This window comes from Astatotilapia calliptera, chromosome 2 (assembly GCF_964374335.1).
Source record: "Astatotilapia calliptera chromosome 2, fAstCal68.1, whole genome shotgun sequence".
Classification (NCBI taxonomy): Eukaryota; Metazoa; Chordata; class Actinopteri; order Cichliformes; family Cichlidae; genus Astatotilapia; species Astatotilapia calliptera.
In genome coordinates, this window is record NC_137423.1 from 10,497,692 (window position 1) to 10,515,131 (window position 17,440).

Sequence of the window (17,440 nt, forward strand, 5' to 3'; positions counted from 1 at the left end):
TTCGTGCGAGACGCTGATGAAAATCGGCTCTGCTGCAAAATGCCTGGACCATGTAGCTTTCACAGCGTTCCAATTTTCGCCGTCATCCGCATCCATCTCCAGGTCGTAACCCACCACGGGTGCCATGTCGGTCACTTCCAAATTGACAGTGGTGTACAGTGGCACGGTTTCGCATTGTGACCGAATCACCAGTCCCCTGCACAGCAATGACTCTTTGTGATAAAATATCGACTTCAGTAGCACTCCGACTACTGTCGGTTCGCGATCGATGTCGACGCTTCTACGCTGGGGATATATGTCTGGAAAATAGTCGACGAACGGCAGCGGCTTGTCCATACTCTTCCTTGTTAACACTAACGCCTTGTATGTCTGTGATGCGTAACAGCCGAGCTGGATTGCAACCTTTGTAGTAGTACCACACCAAGCTTGTAGCCACCGACCCTGAAACGATTCAATTTAATAAAGACACCCCCTCACCAACCGTGACCCTTAACCCCCCACCCCCATGCTAAATAATACCGTGCTGTCCAAGCTATCGGTGTTGTGTGTTTTGAGCGTGGAATAAATGACACACGGATAACACAATAGAGATTTACACTTTTATTGTAGACACAACTCAGGTAATGTTTTATTCAGCAATAAACCAACCATGTGTACATACAAACTGTCTGCGTGCATTTCATTCAGATCAATCCAACGTGATATCAGAGGTTGTAACCGTCATAACATCTGTGTTTTCGCCATGACGCTCGATAGCCACATTGACCGGTCCCACCACGCACGCCTTGCTGCTGTCATGTATAAAGCGACGGTTCGCCGGTAAGTCTGTAGTCAGGGACCCCATGTCCACTAGGTTATAAGTGTATTTGTCCATGTTGTTTCCTCCGGCCATAATGTAATAACTTTTCACAAGATTGAGGCTTGGATCCAGGCCTGGGTTGCTGCTGCTTTCGACCACTATTATATACATACCCTCGCTCATGTAATCCACACCGTATAGTTCGTAGATGCCACAGGGAGACCAGCATACCAGCACACCGACCTGGCATGTTTCTACCAGGGAAGCGAATTGTGCGCAATGACACGATGCGGTTTGACTGGGAGTGTCACGGCGTTGGTCGTCAGGTGTCAGCATCTCGTAAAGTCGCGATAGCGGCGAGTCCGATCCCAAGGTCACAAGTATGACCCTAGTATACGAAGAACGCAACACCTTTCGTACTATGCAACTCGGTACACCGATGTACTTTTTCTTGAGTCGGCCACAGTTTTCCAGTGTGAAACCTGTACTCTTTCTCTCAGCTTTACAAAGGCTCCACGTAGTGGGATTGGATAATGTTGTTTCGGTCTTTAAATCAGACCCAACGTTTGTAAAGTCATAACTCGTCGATTCGGTCTTGAGCTTTAGTGGTTGGGGCGATGGTTCACGTTTCCTTTGCTTGTCGTGTTTTACGGTGACACAGGCCTTCTTCTTCTTACGCTTCAGTCGGGGCCTGCTACTCTCGCTGACATCCATGGGAGCTTGTTCCGTACCAAGCGACCGAATCGCTGCTGCTACCACACTCTCATATAACTCAAACACTATGTCGGTGTCGGGTGTCTCATGCGCAATTTTGTCTCTTGCATCTTCGCGGGCGACACAAGTTTGCTTCAGCACATCTCCTAGCCGCAATGCCGACGCCTCGGTCTTGTCGCGGATCACAGGCAGTATGCCATCTGGCTGCATGCCTCGTAGGTCCACATCTAGTGCGGTAGACAACGCGCGGATCGACGCCGCCAATGTGTTCATTTCAGTTACTTTAGCTTCCATGTGGTCAACCTCGGCCTTTGCGCTCTCGAGTGCACTCTCGAGATTGGAAATGTGTTTGTCTTTCTCTGTTAGCTCTCTGTGCAGTGTGCCGTTCAGGTTTGTCAAAGCGACCAGGCTGGCCTGCAGTGACTCGCGTTCCTGAGAGAGGGTTTGGATTTCACTCTCGCTCTTCTGCAGTGACTGTTTGTTGTCGACTACAAGCTTCTCTAACTTGTGGCTGAGCTGATCTATCGACGCCTTGTGACAAGCTTTATCTTGCTCACTGTCTTCTTGGAATAAAATGAACTCTTTTTTAGCGTCATGGGTCTCTTTTTTAGCTTTTTCTAATTCCTGCACAAGCCTCCGTCTATCGTCTTCGCGCGTACGCTTGTACTTTTCGTGTGTGGCCGTCAGCTTCTGAATCGTGCGTTTCTGTTCGTCGAGTTCCTCGGCCAGATCCCGGATTCGCCTAGCCGAGGTCAGGTTGTGCGCTTCGGCTTGCGACTGGCGCTCTTCCTCTTTTGCCGATAACGCGTTGTCTAGATTTGTTTTCTCGGCCCGTAGTTGTTCGCATGTCGCCGTTTTACGCGTGAGTTCGTCGGCAGTGTTTACGATGACAGCCGTGAGCTGGATTACCAACTCTACCAGCGCTTGAAAGCGCTCTGTCAACTTAACACTGGTGTCGGGCATAGTTTGCGACGGGACGGGTTTCAATCGCTGTACGATTGACAACAATTTCTCACTGAGATTGCCATCGTTCTCAGGGACATGCTCGGTGATGGCGTTCAAATCCGCGGTCTCGACGGGTATATTTTCTGCACACAGTCTTGTGCAACAAGCTATTACGTTGTCCGCCAGCGGTATATCAGCTAAACTCTTCATGTGCCTACACTCCGAGAACAAGCCCGTTGTTACACAGCTCTCTAATCCGCGGATCGTCATGTCGTAACAACCGCATATTTCCATGGCCAAATCGAACCCTATAATCTCACGAGCATCGGTTGTTTCGAATGACTCTAACCATCTAGTCAACTCGGCAAAAGTCTCTGTCATTCCCCTAAGCGTACCCGTTATCGTGTTTGCCGGCGAAGGCTTTTGTGTGACACGGACAGTCTCCTCAGATGGCGAGGGGTCCGTCTGGGTGTCCAAATGGAAGAGTCTTGACATGATATCCAACAGATCGACACGAGAATCTTCGCCAGCACTGAACTGAGGTCGATTGTTCACTCGACTCTTGTGCGGCTTCCCAGCTTTCCCTGTACAGGTCCCAGACTCTGTGTTTTCGCGCACGGACGCCTCCTGTTCGTCCGTGCGCGTGGTCTCGGTGCCGTTTTTGCCACATCCACCAGCCCGGGTCGGGCTCGTTCTTTGGCGGCTTGTTCTGTCTTTTCTGTCTTTTCGCGCACGGGTACGTTTGCTCGTGGCCGTGGCACTCGCCTCGCTCGCTGTTCTGTGGCCCGCGTGTTGTTGACGTGTCGCCGCCGTGTCCACAGCGGAGGTCTGGATTGTCTTCTTGGTCCGACGTGAATTCGACTTGCTTTTGCGTCGTTGATGATCCTCTCTCTCCTGCTGCACTTCGGTGGCCGCGGTGTTCGTTTTCCCATTCCTCCTCGAGGCTCGTGGTGTAGGGGCGCTTGTGATTAAGGCATCGTCCCGGTCCTTGGGTTCTCGCGCACGCGTGTCCATTTTCGGAAGACGAGCGTGTCGGAAACACTCTGGCGCACAGAGACGTACACAGGTCGCCGAAGAGCACTTTGTCAATCTGCGTCACGGCCAAAACTCTCTTGGGTTCTGCGGGGCAGGCTATTGGCATATCGCGGTAGTCGTGCCCGCACCGTTGACAGAGCTCTTTAACGCGACCGTACTGTTTCGCGTCGACCTTAAGGCTACCCAACAGTTTTTCCGTCGCACTGCACCAACCGTCGAGCGCTCCGCAGCACAAGGCCGTGAGTATCACGGCCCAGTACGGAGCGTCTATGACCTCCCGGGTGACGGCTTGCGATACGCGCTTCGATATAGCTAGACCAGTACGTGTCAGTTCCACTTCCACCCAAGCTAGAGCGGATCGTTTAGCGGACTGTCTAGCTGCACGCATGGGCCGTAGGTCGTGTTGGTTAACAGTCGTACATGCCACGGGTGTTGTGTCGCTAGACAGTGTCCACAACACGGATGTGCCCCACAGGTCCCTGTCGGGCTCGATGAAAGAAGCACCGTCGGCGCCTCGCGACGTTTCGCGGCGCAGGTGCTCTAGGGTCAGTCTGCTTTGCTCGTACACGACTTTGAACGCCAAAGGAGCCGCCAGCCTAGACAGCGTATCTCTGACAAGTCCTGCTATGCACATGTCTTTGTCCTCGCCAGTTACGTGAAATAGCAAGTTCCGAAATTCCATATCCACGGCGGAGTATATCCTAGATACGATCGACTCCGGGCGATGACCGTCGATCGCGTCCCCGAAAAACGGATTTGCGATTACGTGTGACGGGACGTGCGGTTTCACCCACGCGAACGGTGCTCTTGCTAGGATGCTCACCGTCCTTACTTCGTGGCCCTTAGAGTTCGTGTACATGCCGGTGAGGTGTTTGGCCGTAACAAGACCGCGATCGTCCTGTTTGCTGCTCTCTGCGTACGCGACCCGAATAATTAGACAGTTGCCGACTCTGGACTGCGCCTTGGTCAGTGGGATACGATAGAGACCATCCTCACCCGGCTCTGTGAGAATAACCGCTGTTGGTATCACTTTCTCGATGTTGACCGTGTGCGACCAAAAATATTCTACGAGTTGCACGTTAGAGGTGTGTTGGGCCAAACGCACCGTCAAATGATACGCTCCGCTCCAGTCGCCCACTTGACTCGGATCCATGTTTGTTGCAACTACACAACGCTGACAATGCCATGTGTGAAGGAATAGCGTGGCGTGTTGTGCGTGATACACAAAGCATAAGTTGTACAATAATCACACGCGCTTGGTATCACACAAAAACAGTTTATTGTATGTACAGTGAAACAAAAGCAACACCAACAACGGGAGATATAATACCTGCAAATGGGATCACACACAGTCTATAACAAACACATGACAGTGATCATCATCGATCATAATCGATCATAATCATCATAATCATAATCATCATCATCATCATCGATCATCATCATCATCCATGACAGTCTTTGGTCCTTCTTCACTGACGATCTTTATGATACATGCGGGTGTCAGAGTCTCTAAGCCCTGTTCGGAAGCCTGCTCTGCGATAGATGCGGGTGTCAGAGTCTTTATGATACATGCGGGTGTCAGAGTCTCTAAGCCCTGTTCGGAAGCCTGCTGTGCGATAGATGCGGGTGTCAGAGTCTCTAAGCCCCGTTTGGCTGAGTCTGGGCATTCCTGCCCGGGAGAGTCCATCTCCTTGTCTTTTACAGATGGCTCGCTTGTCACATCTAACACATCCAGGGCCTCAGACGCTTTGGATTCTTCCTGTGTTGTATTATCAGACACCGCGGGGACATTGCTGTCGTCTCCGTCGTCCTCACCATCCTCGCGTTCGAGATCAAATACGCAGCTCCGTGTAGTGTTGCAGGCCAAACTCATCATGTACGTGGAATCGGATTCTAGGTCGTAGTCATCTACACACGCTATGGTGCACACTGTGCCAGCGGAGGAACCTAATCCTTCTTGTTGCTGTGATGCTACTTTCATCAGTTCGTTGATAAACTCGTCCTTGACACCCATGGTGTTTATAACGGTTAGGTACAACATCAAATTGTTTTGTGCACCTAAGCCCTGCAGAGTACAATCCATTTCCCAGGCCCTCACGTCGAACATGTCTGGGTAATGTCTCCCTATTGCGTCCAGAAGCTCGGTGTACAGCATGCCTGTGACGGCTTTCATTACGGCGTGGTTAGTTTCCATCGTTGTGGCCATGTCTTAGGCGCGCGAGCGAGTGTTTGGCAGCTTACGCACTGGGGGTACAGCGTTTCGATATCCACTAGTACTTCAGAAAAAATCGGTTGCGTACATTTGGGGCAGGCTATGTACATTTGTTTCATCTCGGTGAACGTGCACGTGTTGACGTCTCTGGTGCTAAGCGGCACATTGAACATTGGAGCCGCGCAACACGAGGACCCGAACGACATGCACTCAAAGTCGTATTCGACGTCTATATTCCTGGGATTGCCTTTCACTTCGGAGGAATGAAACGTTTGGTTTTTCAGACACTTGGAACACCTGAGATCGCCTTCGACTCTTGGCTGCACGGAAGGCGTGGGCGCTCCGGGGATGAGGAGTATCTGCTTGTGGTTGTGGTCGACCCAATTGATGTGGCAGTTTAACACGGCATACAGGAGCATCTGCGATTCCGGGGGCAGTTGCCTCAGCCGTTGAAATCGCTCGAGGTGAAAAGCCTCGACGCTTTCGCGCAGCTTGGGTATGCAGCCCGCTGCCGTTTCCAACGGGGTGTCCGTCGTGTACGCGAGCGCGAGTTTGTAATAACAACTCAGCTCCCACTCGGACGCTAACGTTAGCGTCGGATGCCCCAGAGTCTTAACTACCTGAAAGGCGTTTATCAACTTGGTGTGATAGGACTTTCTCGTCGCGGAGTACACGAGCTTGGACCATTTTATCAGGCTGGCTTCTTCTTTGCCGCGGTCCTCGTGCAATTCGTTGGTTCTTCGGTCTCGGTAGTCCGCCCCGCGGTAAACGGGCTCGGCTGTACGAAAGCTAATATCCTGCGCGTCACGGTGTCCCTTTGTGGCGTTTGCGCGTGGGGCTGTATTGCCCGCAGCCCGTTCCGGCTGCTCGATCGGAGGCGGCCGATGTAGTCCGGGAGGCGGAGTCCCGCACCATCCCCGGCTGGCCAGAAACTTTAAAGCCTCGACTGTCACGAGCCCGAGTTTGTGTTCGGCTCGTTCCTGATCGAAATATAACACTTGCTTTTGAAAACTGTAGAAATCGGCGAGCAGCGCTAAGCGTAGCACACCCTCGTACCCGGCCAGTTGCACCACCGCGGATTCGTCCGATAAGGAGGACTCGCCCGTACACTCGACCAGGCTGCGCGACAGAGTACGCCACAAAGACAGGCAAACGGTCTTGACTTCGTCCGCGAGAGGGACGTTAGATTTAGCGGACAAACATTTTACAAGCTCGGATCTTAACGTAGAGGGGGGACCTGTCTCCTTTTGCTTATAATGGCACGCCAAACTGAGACACTCGAGGTACGCCTGCAGCAGGATCCCTTTTGCATACCGACCGGACCACACGACGACGGGATCGGGTACCCTTGCAAGGTCAGTTCTTTTGCGCCGGTGATCCTCGATTCTCCCGTCGTCTTCCATCTGTACCTGCCGGTCCTGTTCCCCGATGAAGTGTTGAAGATACACGCCGAACACCTGGGACACTTCTTAGCTTTGCAGAGTATACCCAAAGTCAACGACGATCTGGAGAGCACGCTCTTCCACGGGCTGTGTCGACTGTTCACCAGCGAGAGGGTCCTTGAAGTGTACGCCCAGACCGTAGGGGATCCTCCCTGTGACCCGGAGGGTCTACCTTGCGGTCAACGACTGGAGGACTGTGAAAATGACGCCGGCGAACCCCCTCGCGTGTTTGCCTCTTTCACTAAAAGTACAGCAAAACAAAACGTTCTGGCTCTACTGCGAGGCCTTCTGTCTTTGTTCAACAAGACCGACCTCGTCGAAGAGATACCTCATACTCCCGGACACGAACCCGAACACATGCTATTCTTGTATCTCATCCAGCTCATGGTGGTGTTCGTGAGTAGCCAAATGCCTGAGACCGACCTGGCTACTATTATGAGCGTGGCGTCGTCTGTGTTTCTCGAGACGAACCTCTGTCACCCCCTGTGCGCAGCTACGCTGTTGAAGCCCATGTTCGTCCCTTACTACCAGCAGCAATCCAGCAGGCCGAAGAAAAAGGCAGACGGCAAACCGCTCGCCGAGGGCGCACCCAGAGTTGCCTGTTACAGGTTGTTCACGGGGTACGTGTTGAACGACAAGGGCGAGGACGTGTCGACTTCCGGTGATCTGGAGTGGACGGAGCGCAGCATTCTGAACCGCGTGCAGGGCTGGAAGCTGCAAGAACGTGACAACAGGAAACTGTGGTTCGTGGCGCCTCAGATGGGCGACAGGGTTACAATGATCAAAACCGAGGCCTTGCAGTTGATGGGGGGGCAAATCGGCGAGAAGGCCGTCAAGATAGCAGAATGCCTGGTGTGCGACAATGTCATGGCCTACATGCAGTCGAGCGTCATCGGCACCTTGCGTAACATGTTACCTTGTCACGCCAACAGTGAGTTCGACGAACCTGTCATGGCCACGGTCAACTTTTCCATGACCAAGTTATCCGAGGCCATACGACATCAGAGCAGAAACCTGTGGTCCAAACTGCGTACGCGCACCAAGAGCTGTCTTTGCGTCACGGGCGTTGGGTTTGCGGGGCAAGACAGCGGAGCGGTCCTTCATTTCGGCCGAGTGTTCACCGGATCCGAAGAGAAGAGACTCCAGGGCCAGGGGTCCTACGGGACATTCACCTCCGTAGTCCTAGGAACGGGAGAGACCATGATGAGTAACATGCTGTTCGCTGCGTACAGTCTCCAACCGCCCCCCGCCAACAAAGGTGTTCGTGCTACGTTGGCCTCGCCGTACAAACCAGTGCCTCGCCGCGCCGACACCGTGACAGACGTGTACATGTACGCTAGATATCATCACAGGCTGAACTCGGGGGAATTCACCGAAGTTGCACATGTGAAACCCGCAAAGGATTCCCCCCAGGCCAATATGGTCATGGAGACGACTCTGACGCCAAACAGCAAGTACAAGGTCACCGCGGTGCACGGCGCCTTGCCCATGTGCGGGCTAACGCTGGCGCTTACCGTCAGACAGACGATGATAATGGTGACTGGCTTTCTGTGCGCGGAGATAGCGCGGTGCATCTACGGGACCAAGTCCGGCGACATGATGACCGTATGCAGGAGCATCACAGCGCTGAGCATGTCCTGTAAATTCAAGCTGCCTAAAAGCGACGACCAGGAAACACTCAACACGCTCAAAACCCCTTTCGGCGAACTCTTGAAGGTGACAGGTCCCATGTTCGGCAATTCCTCGAACAGAACACGCCTCGATCTCAACGCGTTGGAGTGGCTTGACGCCAAAGACTACAGGCTGCCCGAATACTTGCGCACGTCGCTGAACATGTTGGGGGACACCAGGCAGCAAGTGGAACAGATCATGAGAGACAAGAACATGTCGTACAACAGGGTCGTGTTCCTCAGCGACAATAGTAGAATGAGCATGACGCAGTTGTACGAAAACGAAAAGGGTATGGTGAATGCCCCTCTGATGGCGATGTGTAACATGAGGTTGTTCACCAACAACACCAAGAGCTACGCCGCTTGTAAATTTTCCAACAAGGGCGGCTACTACCTGGTCAACGTGTTTAGCAATACTTGCATAAAGACACAGCTGTATCACCGAGACGACTCGTTGGAACTCCAGTGTTTGATGCGACCCACGCAAAGCACAGTGGACGAAGTGATGGAAAGCATCGCGAAGGAGGTATCTTTCACGGTGCCTCGCATAGACATCAACCGGGTACGAATGTTGGCGGTGGATTTGAGAGCGGAGGACTTTGAGTCTTTGATCTGCGCTATTGAGAAGAAAAACATCCAAGTGACCGGTCTGGTTTCGCTGCCCTCGGCTTCAGCCAAGAAGCCGAGCCCGTCGCCTGCGTCGCAGACGTCGACACAGGCACGGGATGAGGCCGATCGAAACAACAACAACCGTCGGGCGGACTATTCCTTGAAGAGAAAGGACAGGGAAGAGGAAGAACCCGCCAACTCGCTCTCCGGCGGTAACAAGAGTAGCAAGATTGCACACGTTTCGGCTAGCAACGCGGCCCTCGATAGCTACGGTGAGACAGAACGTTCTGCACCTGCGGAATTGTCCGTGGTGGATGACAGCGACGCAGACTGCGGATACGACGACTCTGACTAACCGGAATACTCCTTCTTACTATGATAATGATGATAATGATAATGATGATAATGATAATGATGATAATGATAATGATGCCGATGATGTTTTTTTTTGTGATGCCACTGTCTAGTTTACATGATTTTTCATGTTCTCGTAAAAATAAAGACAACCTTAAACCATAACAGTTCCCGTACAGTGTCTGTGTTTATTCGAGACATATACACTCGTAGTGCTTACAGCGTGTCGCATGTAATATATTGCCAATACATTGCCAATCGTAATATTATGAACGCGTTGGGTGTCAATATAAAACCATCGCGTCGAAACGATGTGCCTCAGTCGGACACTCTCACTCTCAGTCGGAGACAGATGTACGTCAGTCGGTGAGATCGCATTGCCCGCAAGAGGAGAAAGTGAAAAACACCACACATTGCATTCCTCACAGTCCAAGGCCTCACAACACTTCTTTCCGTATAACACCCACGTCGGTCGCGCTACCCTTTGTGATTGTCGTCGTGTGCTGTCAACTGATTGGTCTTGCACGGTGACTTGCTAAAGGGTAAATCGGTGAGAGACTACGTGAAGGAAAGCAAAGAGCTACAAAGAGTGATAAACCAGTGTGGCGGAAGGTACCACACGCTGAGCAACACTCAGAGAGTAAACCAAACCCAAGTGGATACTCTGTTGAGTAAAATAGAGGACATGGTAGAATTCAACGGAGGTGAGCACTACAGCAACGATATGTACAAGGCAGCGCAGAAGAAACTCGAAAGAGACAGGGAGCGGAAGAGGAAAGAGCAAGACCAAATGCGAAAAGAGCACGAAGACATTATTAAGACAAGGGGAATGGTGTAGATTCTTCGGTCTTACGTCTCTGGGATTATTTGGAGCAGGAGCATACTTGTCCTCTTACGTGCTAATGGGGATCGGTGGGGCGATTGGGTACTCTCAGTTTAATTGTTCTGTGGCCATGTTCAGTTAGGTAGGCTACCTATATTAGTTGGGTTACCATCACACACAAGATTGTTTTTGACAGAGCTGCTTATGAAGACAGTGTGCTGAGAATCGTTTTTCTTAACCGTGTGGATCTACAACATGTTGATGTTAGACAAATGCCTCTGTTTTCTGTCCTTGTGTTGTAAACCATGTGGCATCTGTGCAGCACAAATAAAAGCTGAGACATACTGTTATTGTGTGGTGTTTTACACTGTTTCATTTGCGTTGAAAACTCAATCATACACTGAGCTGGGTTTGATTCCTTTATACACCAAATGTCAAATGAAAACCCCCGTACAAGATCACAGTGTACGTTTGTTTATTCACGAATACATCAGCATGTTGAGGTTACATATACAATTTTATATCACAAGTAAAATAGACTTGTCGCGGTGGTGGCTTTTACAAAAATATACACACACTGCATAAAAAGAGCATGAAATATCCCCTAAATAAAGCAGAGTCCTATGAAAACAATGTGTTGTATACACAGATGTCATGGTTTACGGTCTACGCTATGTTCTAGAAAATAAAGTGCGGTAACAATCAATGGTGTCTGTTACCAACACCACCGTAAAACACACACATGTCGTCCGATGTTGTTAGCCATCCGAGATTCATTCGGTCCTCAGGACCCCCAACCGTTACGTTTTCCTCTGCTAATGTACAAGTTAGAAAAGAAACAAGCCGTGTTCAGTTGAAAACAAAGTTTATTTAATGTTGTGTCGTAACACACTCAAACAGAATAACTGATAGAACACTGAATCTGGGACACTTGCTGCCACACATACACCTAAAGACAACAGTAGAGGTTTTATTGAAACATAGATCATTTTTTGAGACATACACGCATACGAGGCACTATGTATCAAACTCCAGATGTCTCATCTCCTAGCCCGTGGTGTTGTGGGCAATGATCGGTTTGGTTTACAATGTGTCCAGTCCTCCGTTTTCGTACGATACACACCACCACCAGACACAAAGCTACAGTGCACAAACACAACACTGTTGACATTAAGGCCCACGGCAAAACAGCGTTCGGCCAGCCAAGTGCGCGAAGAGTTTGGCGATCCCCCGCTCGCCAGTGTTTGACAATGTGACACCCCGTGTCTTCCTCCGACACGTGGCAGGTGAAGTTCCCCGTGTCAGATGGTAAGATATCCACAGCGATGCGTCGTTGAAACGTGTCGTCGTCGTTTGGGAGAGTGTCAAACACCTTAAGTCCGTCCTCAGTGTCGAGAACTCGGCCGTTTCTCATCAGCCTCATCGCAGCCGTGTTTGTGGAGAAACCAGAGGCCAGACAAATCAATGTGAGAGTAGTGCCGTTTGTCTTCAGCGTAAACACGTACACGTCAGGGGCGGTTGCCCTTTCTCTGGGTCCCCGTTTGCTGTATTCAACAAACCTAGTCAACCAGTCGATACACTCGCCGTGCAAGTAGCCGATGGTGTGTCAATAGGGTCACAGCGTTCCATTTGTCCACGATGGTTTTCGCCACTTCGGTTTCAGCCGACCACCTTCCTGTGACATAATCAAAAGACATTAAATCGTCACCATCGTAAGCGTACTTATCCACCCCACTGACAAACCGCAGCCTCTCCTCGGAGGGGTTCGTTTTCCCGTAACATCCGTGCAACCACTGTAGAACATGTAGATCCCCATCGGACGCAGAGTGTCCCGTCAGAGTCATCACGACATCTAGGTTAACGCCAAACCATTGCTGCTTGCTGAGTCGACTCTGCGTGCCCTTAGCCCAGTAGTCACTAGTTAAGCGTTCTCGAGCCCAGTTTGTTGTGGGGGTTTTCCGTGGATTGTCAGTGTCAAAACAGTCAAAGGGTTTACCGTCCACTAGACCTATTGCTGTAAACTTGTGCACACCCGGCAATCCAAGGTCTGCAGACAGCGCTGTATAAATGTAGATCAGCGAATGAGTTGCCAAATTCACTGTCAGCATACGAGTAACAAAGTACAAAAACACATACCACTCGTCCATCGTAAGAACTACCTCAAGTATGTACGGTGTGCAAATGCAAGTGAGTCCAACTCTCCCAGTGGTCGGGCAAATACACTCGCCAACGGTTCGGTCGTCTCACAACAAAGCTCGCTGTCCGACCGACAATCTCACCCCCCGGCTGTCGTGTTTTTTTGCATCGACCACATACCCAGCTAAGGCCTAGCCATCCCCACGTGTGTCGGTCTTTTGTAAGAAACGAACGCTGTAACTGAGAGGTCTGTCACTTACAGTTGTCCAATGTGTGTGATTTTATATACAAGCACAGCACGGTAAACGCAGAAGCGGGGTGTGCGTGTTTCACCGCAATGGCAAAAGTCAGTGTTTGCACTGTTAGAAGAGCAAGCGGACGGACTAGACTGAAATGAGAGGCCCACGCATAACAACAACATGTAACATTTCATGTAGGTTTATTATTACAAGCAGTGTGATAACAAGCCGATACAATACAATACAGTGAACACTTTGCCCCGTTCTACTATTCGGGGTACCACAGCCTAAGAGTTGCGGCCTTTCGCCTCGCATCCGTGTCATTGGTCTTGCACCACAGAAGACAATCGCTGCCGTTGGGTTCCGTCCGAAAGACCTCTCCCAGACGCGGCATGACGGCCATCCGCTCGTCGACCAGCCTTCCAAAGTCACCGCGTTCATCCTCGATTGTGACACACACAAGCTTGTCCTCCTCGGCTTCATATTCGCAGTCGTCGTACGCTGTCTCGCGGTTTCGCATGTCACCCCACAAGCCAGGCTGCTCGACGACCCATCTCGATCCGAAGTAATCCCTGTAAGCAAGCCACAGCTGTCGAGCAAGCGCTTCCGCGTCCGCCGCCGCCTTGCCGTCGTCTTCTAACAGCAGTGTTATACGTGATCCCACCTCGGCCACTCTGTCCACGTACACGTACCAACGAGCCCATCCGACCAGCAAAGCCTCGAGCTTGCAATCGAGCCAAAACTGCACCATGTGAAATCCGTCAAGGCACAGCACACTCAGGTCTTCTAGGTCCATAAAGTCTACGCAATCGGGCGCCGTTTCGCCCCATTCCTCCGGGTACTTGATCCTCTGTAACATCTTGCCAGACAACATGTGTATCTTCAGGATGTCGTCGGCCCAAGGGTTATACACTGTCCAAGGCTTTGTCATTTCTCCGTCGGGGAACACCAACCTCGGGTGTGTTAAACGTATGCTGTGCACTTGCGGCATCATGGCTTTGCTCTGCTGCTGCTGCTGCTGCGTTATACACCGACACTGTCACAGAGTGAGCTTCACTGTCTTGCAATCGCATCCATACAGCTTATATAGCATCCCACAGCTCGACACCTACCCAGGTCGGGGATAATGTACAACGTAGGTAGGATGCCGTCTCAGACGCGTCCGTCTTGTCGCACGGGGTGTCCAATGTAGCACTTTCGCTCTCCTTGGTTTCGGTGGGTATTGAATCGCCAAAGGCATCACGATCGCAGGTCTCTGGATGTCTGTATTTGATACAGAACGTAACCGCAGGCGGCGAAAGCGAGGAACGGCCCTGACAGTCTCAGAAGCAGTGAACTATACATACCCACACATAAGCAGTACCGGTCGAATGTCAGCTCTTATTGTACCTGCCCCCGTACCAAAATGAGCTTACGTTCAGATGACATAGAAAATGCGCTTGAATTTGTAGCCGATGTATGAGAGAACACAGAGACCAAACACAGAGGATCACACGCAGAACAACCAGAATGTAACATTCCATTTAGTTTATTACGGTCAGCAATGGTGATACAATGCACACAGTAACATTTGTGACAGCCCTCAGTCCACCGCAATCCTTTACGTGGCTTCCAAAAAAACATCAGGTCGTTTGTTATATTGCTATCAACATTGTGGTGCGATCAGAAAAAGACACACATCAGGTCAGGCAGGTTTTTATTACAGTCAGCATTTGGATACGATGAAAAAACACAACAGCAATACAATTAAGCGTAAAGCAGAGAGTGTGACACGACGATAGGCTGCCCGGCACACTAGCCGCGGTCTAATCTGTCGATTCTTCTACTGTTTGCGGGTACCACAGCCTAATCGTCGACGCCTTTCGCTTGTCATCAGCGTCGTTGGTGTGACACCACAGAAGACACTCTCCTTCGTGTCGTTCGGTCCGATAAACCTCGCCCATACGCGGCATCACGGTCATCCGATCGTCAACCACTCGCCCAAAGTCGCCTCGCTCGCCCTCGATGGAGACACACAGCAGTTTATCCCGTCGGTTTTCGTATTCGTGTTCCCCATACATGATGTCGGGTTTACGCGTATCCCCCGGCCGCCCAGGTTGCTTGACAACCCATTGCCATTTAAAGTATGTCTTGTAAGCAAGCCATAGCTTCCTCGAGAGGACCTCTGCGTCCGCCACCGTTTTGCCCTCGCCATCTAGCAGCAGGGTCATACTCCATCCCACACCAGTCACCCGATCCACGTGCACGTACCAACGAGCCCATCCGGCCATGAACGACTCGAGTTTACAATGAAACCAAAAGTCCACCATGTGAAAGCCGTCTAAGCACATGTCGCTCATGTCTTCCAGGTCCATGAGGGCTATGTGACGGGGTGCCATCGCAGCCAACTCTTCCGGGCATTTGATCCTGTCCAACGTGTTAGCAGATAACATGTGTGTTTTCATGATGTCTTCAGCCCAAGGGCGGCACAGGAACCACACGCGGCGTATCTCGCTGTCCGGGAGCCCCGTCCTTGGGTGCACCAAACGTACGCTGTAGACCTGCGACATGACAGTATCTGTGTCTCCGTTACACACGGCCGCTGTCAACCCTTCGTCTCAAAGCGTCTGATGGCAGTTGTGGATCTGTCCAGGTTATAATACCGTTCTCAGTAGGGGTGAAACAGCGAAGAACAACCCAGGCGGCCACCGACCTGTATTATATGTGCTATACGTGCTGTTGTACTGGCACCGTGTGTCGTGTAGACGTACGGCTGCGGTACAAAACGCGACACGCATCCCAGCTTTTCTAGCGCTATTCACAACGGTGATGGTATCGACAATGGCGAACCTGGTGTACGCAGTAAGCGATCCAGCCCGTTCCTGTCGCGTCCGAGCGCTGGTTCTACAGCCATCATCAGGGCCACCTATCCGAAAGTAATCGTGGTCAAACAACGCTCAACCGCTCGATGTCTTTTAGTGAAAGAGAACGACCTTAGAGGAAAACTCATGTACTGACACAATGAAGACCAAGCGTCAAAGTCTGACTACTAGCCCCTTTTCCCCGTTCCGCACGACGACATACGTGGCTCACGATGGAGTCGTTCGATCGCAACGACAAGAAGAAGAAGAAGAAGAAGAAGAGGATTCGCCTCTCCCAAGCAAACCACGGTACGCTCGAAGAGCATGTACAGGAGGTGCGATCGACACCGGGAACAACAGAGCGCCTCGAACCAGTGCAGGGTTCACCCGAGAAGTACTGGGACAGATACAAAAGAAATGCAGCGGTTCAAGCCGTGGCTCCGTTCGACAAGACGTGCACATGTGCCGCTTGTAATGCTGCAAACAGCGCCCGCTACGCTCCCGACGTAGGCCACGAAACGGCACGGCGCAGAACAAACACGGCGAGACTCGTATTCCAGCACTACGAATGGATTTTCGATCCACCGCAACCAAGTAACCGCCATCACGATCAATGAACAGTCGCAGCTATCCCCAACAAAGCACTTCGCCAAGGCGGTGGAACGGGACAGCGGACGTCGAGTAATGTCTTATGTCAATCGAGAGTGCACCGTTGTCTGTGTCGTTATCTGTCTCGTACCATTTGCTACCTTCCAATAGAATGTAATGTGATGATGACGAGGAATAAAGAGCAGTGGATGCAAAGATATCGTTCTACCATGCGTTTGTTTTTTTTTTTTGTCTGTCACACAAGTTAGTGTCTCTGTCGACCGAGCGCCGCATCGAGAGATGCACAGAAATGGTCGCACACAACGCACAACATCAGTGCGATTGACATGCTAGTAACCACGATCGAATCCCACTAGCGCCAAGCAGGTCCGTGGTCCAGATACCCCGGGTATCCCCGGGTATCCCCAGGTATCCCCAGGTATCCCCCGCGAGCCCCACCTTTCCGTCTGCGACCGCGATCCTCCTCGCTGAAATAAGAGCGTTTTCGCGCAGGCTCTATGGCGCGCGGCCAACGGAGGCCGCTGTTAACCCTGATGCACCCGCCAGGGGGAGAGCGGCGGGGTCGGGGGATACGGGTCCCCCGCGGAGGGAGGGAGGAGGTTGGGGTCGCGAGATCCCCCCCGATGGGATGGGGATGGGATGGGATGGCGGGCTCGGGGGATACGGGTCCCCCGCGGAGGGAGGGAGGAGGTTGGGGTCGCGAGATCCCCCCCGATGGGATGGGGATGGGATGGGATGGCGGGCTCGGGGGATACGGGTCCCCCGCGGAGGGAGGGAGGAGGTTGGGGTCGCGAGATCCCCCCCGATGGGATGGGGATGGGATGGGATGGCGGGGTCGGGGGATACGGGTCCCCCGCGGAGGGAGGGAGGAGGTTGGGGTCGCGAGATCCCCCCCCCCCCCCCCGATGGGATGGGGATGGGATGGGATAGGGATGGGATGGGATTGGAGAGAGAGAGAGAGAGAGAGAGAGAGAGAGAGAGAGAGAGAGAGAGAGATATAAAGTCTTGTA

General features: G+C 51.9%; 1 pseudogene; it reads right to left on the minus strand.

Moving 5' to 3' along the window:
• Nucleotides 1-11,163: 11,163 nt before the first annotated feature.
• LOC145432125 (major histocompatibility complex class I-related protein 1-like) lies at nucleotides 11,164-12,753 on the minus strand (annotated as a pseudogene).
• Nucleotides 12,754-17,440: the final 4,687 nt, after the last annotated feature.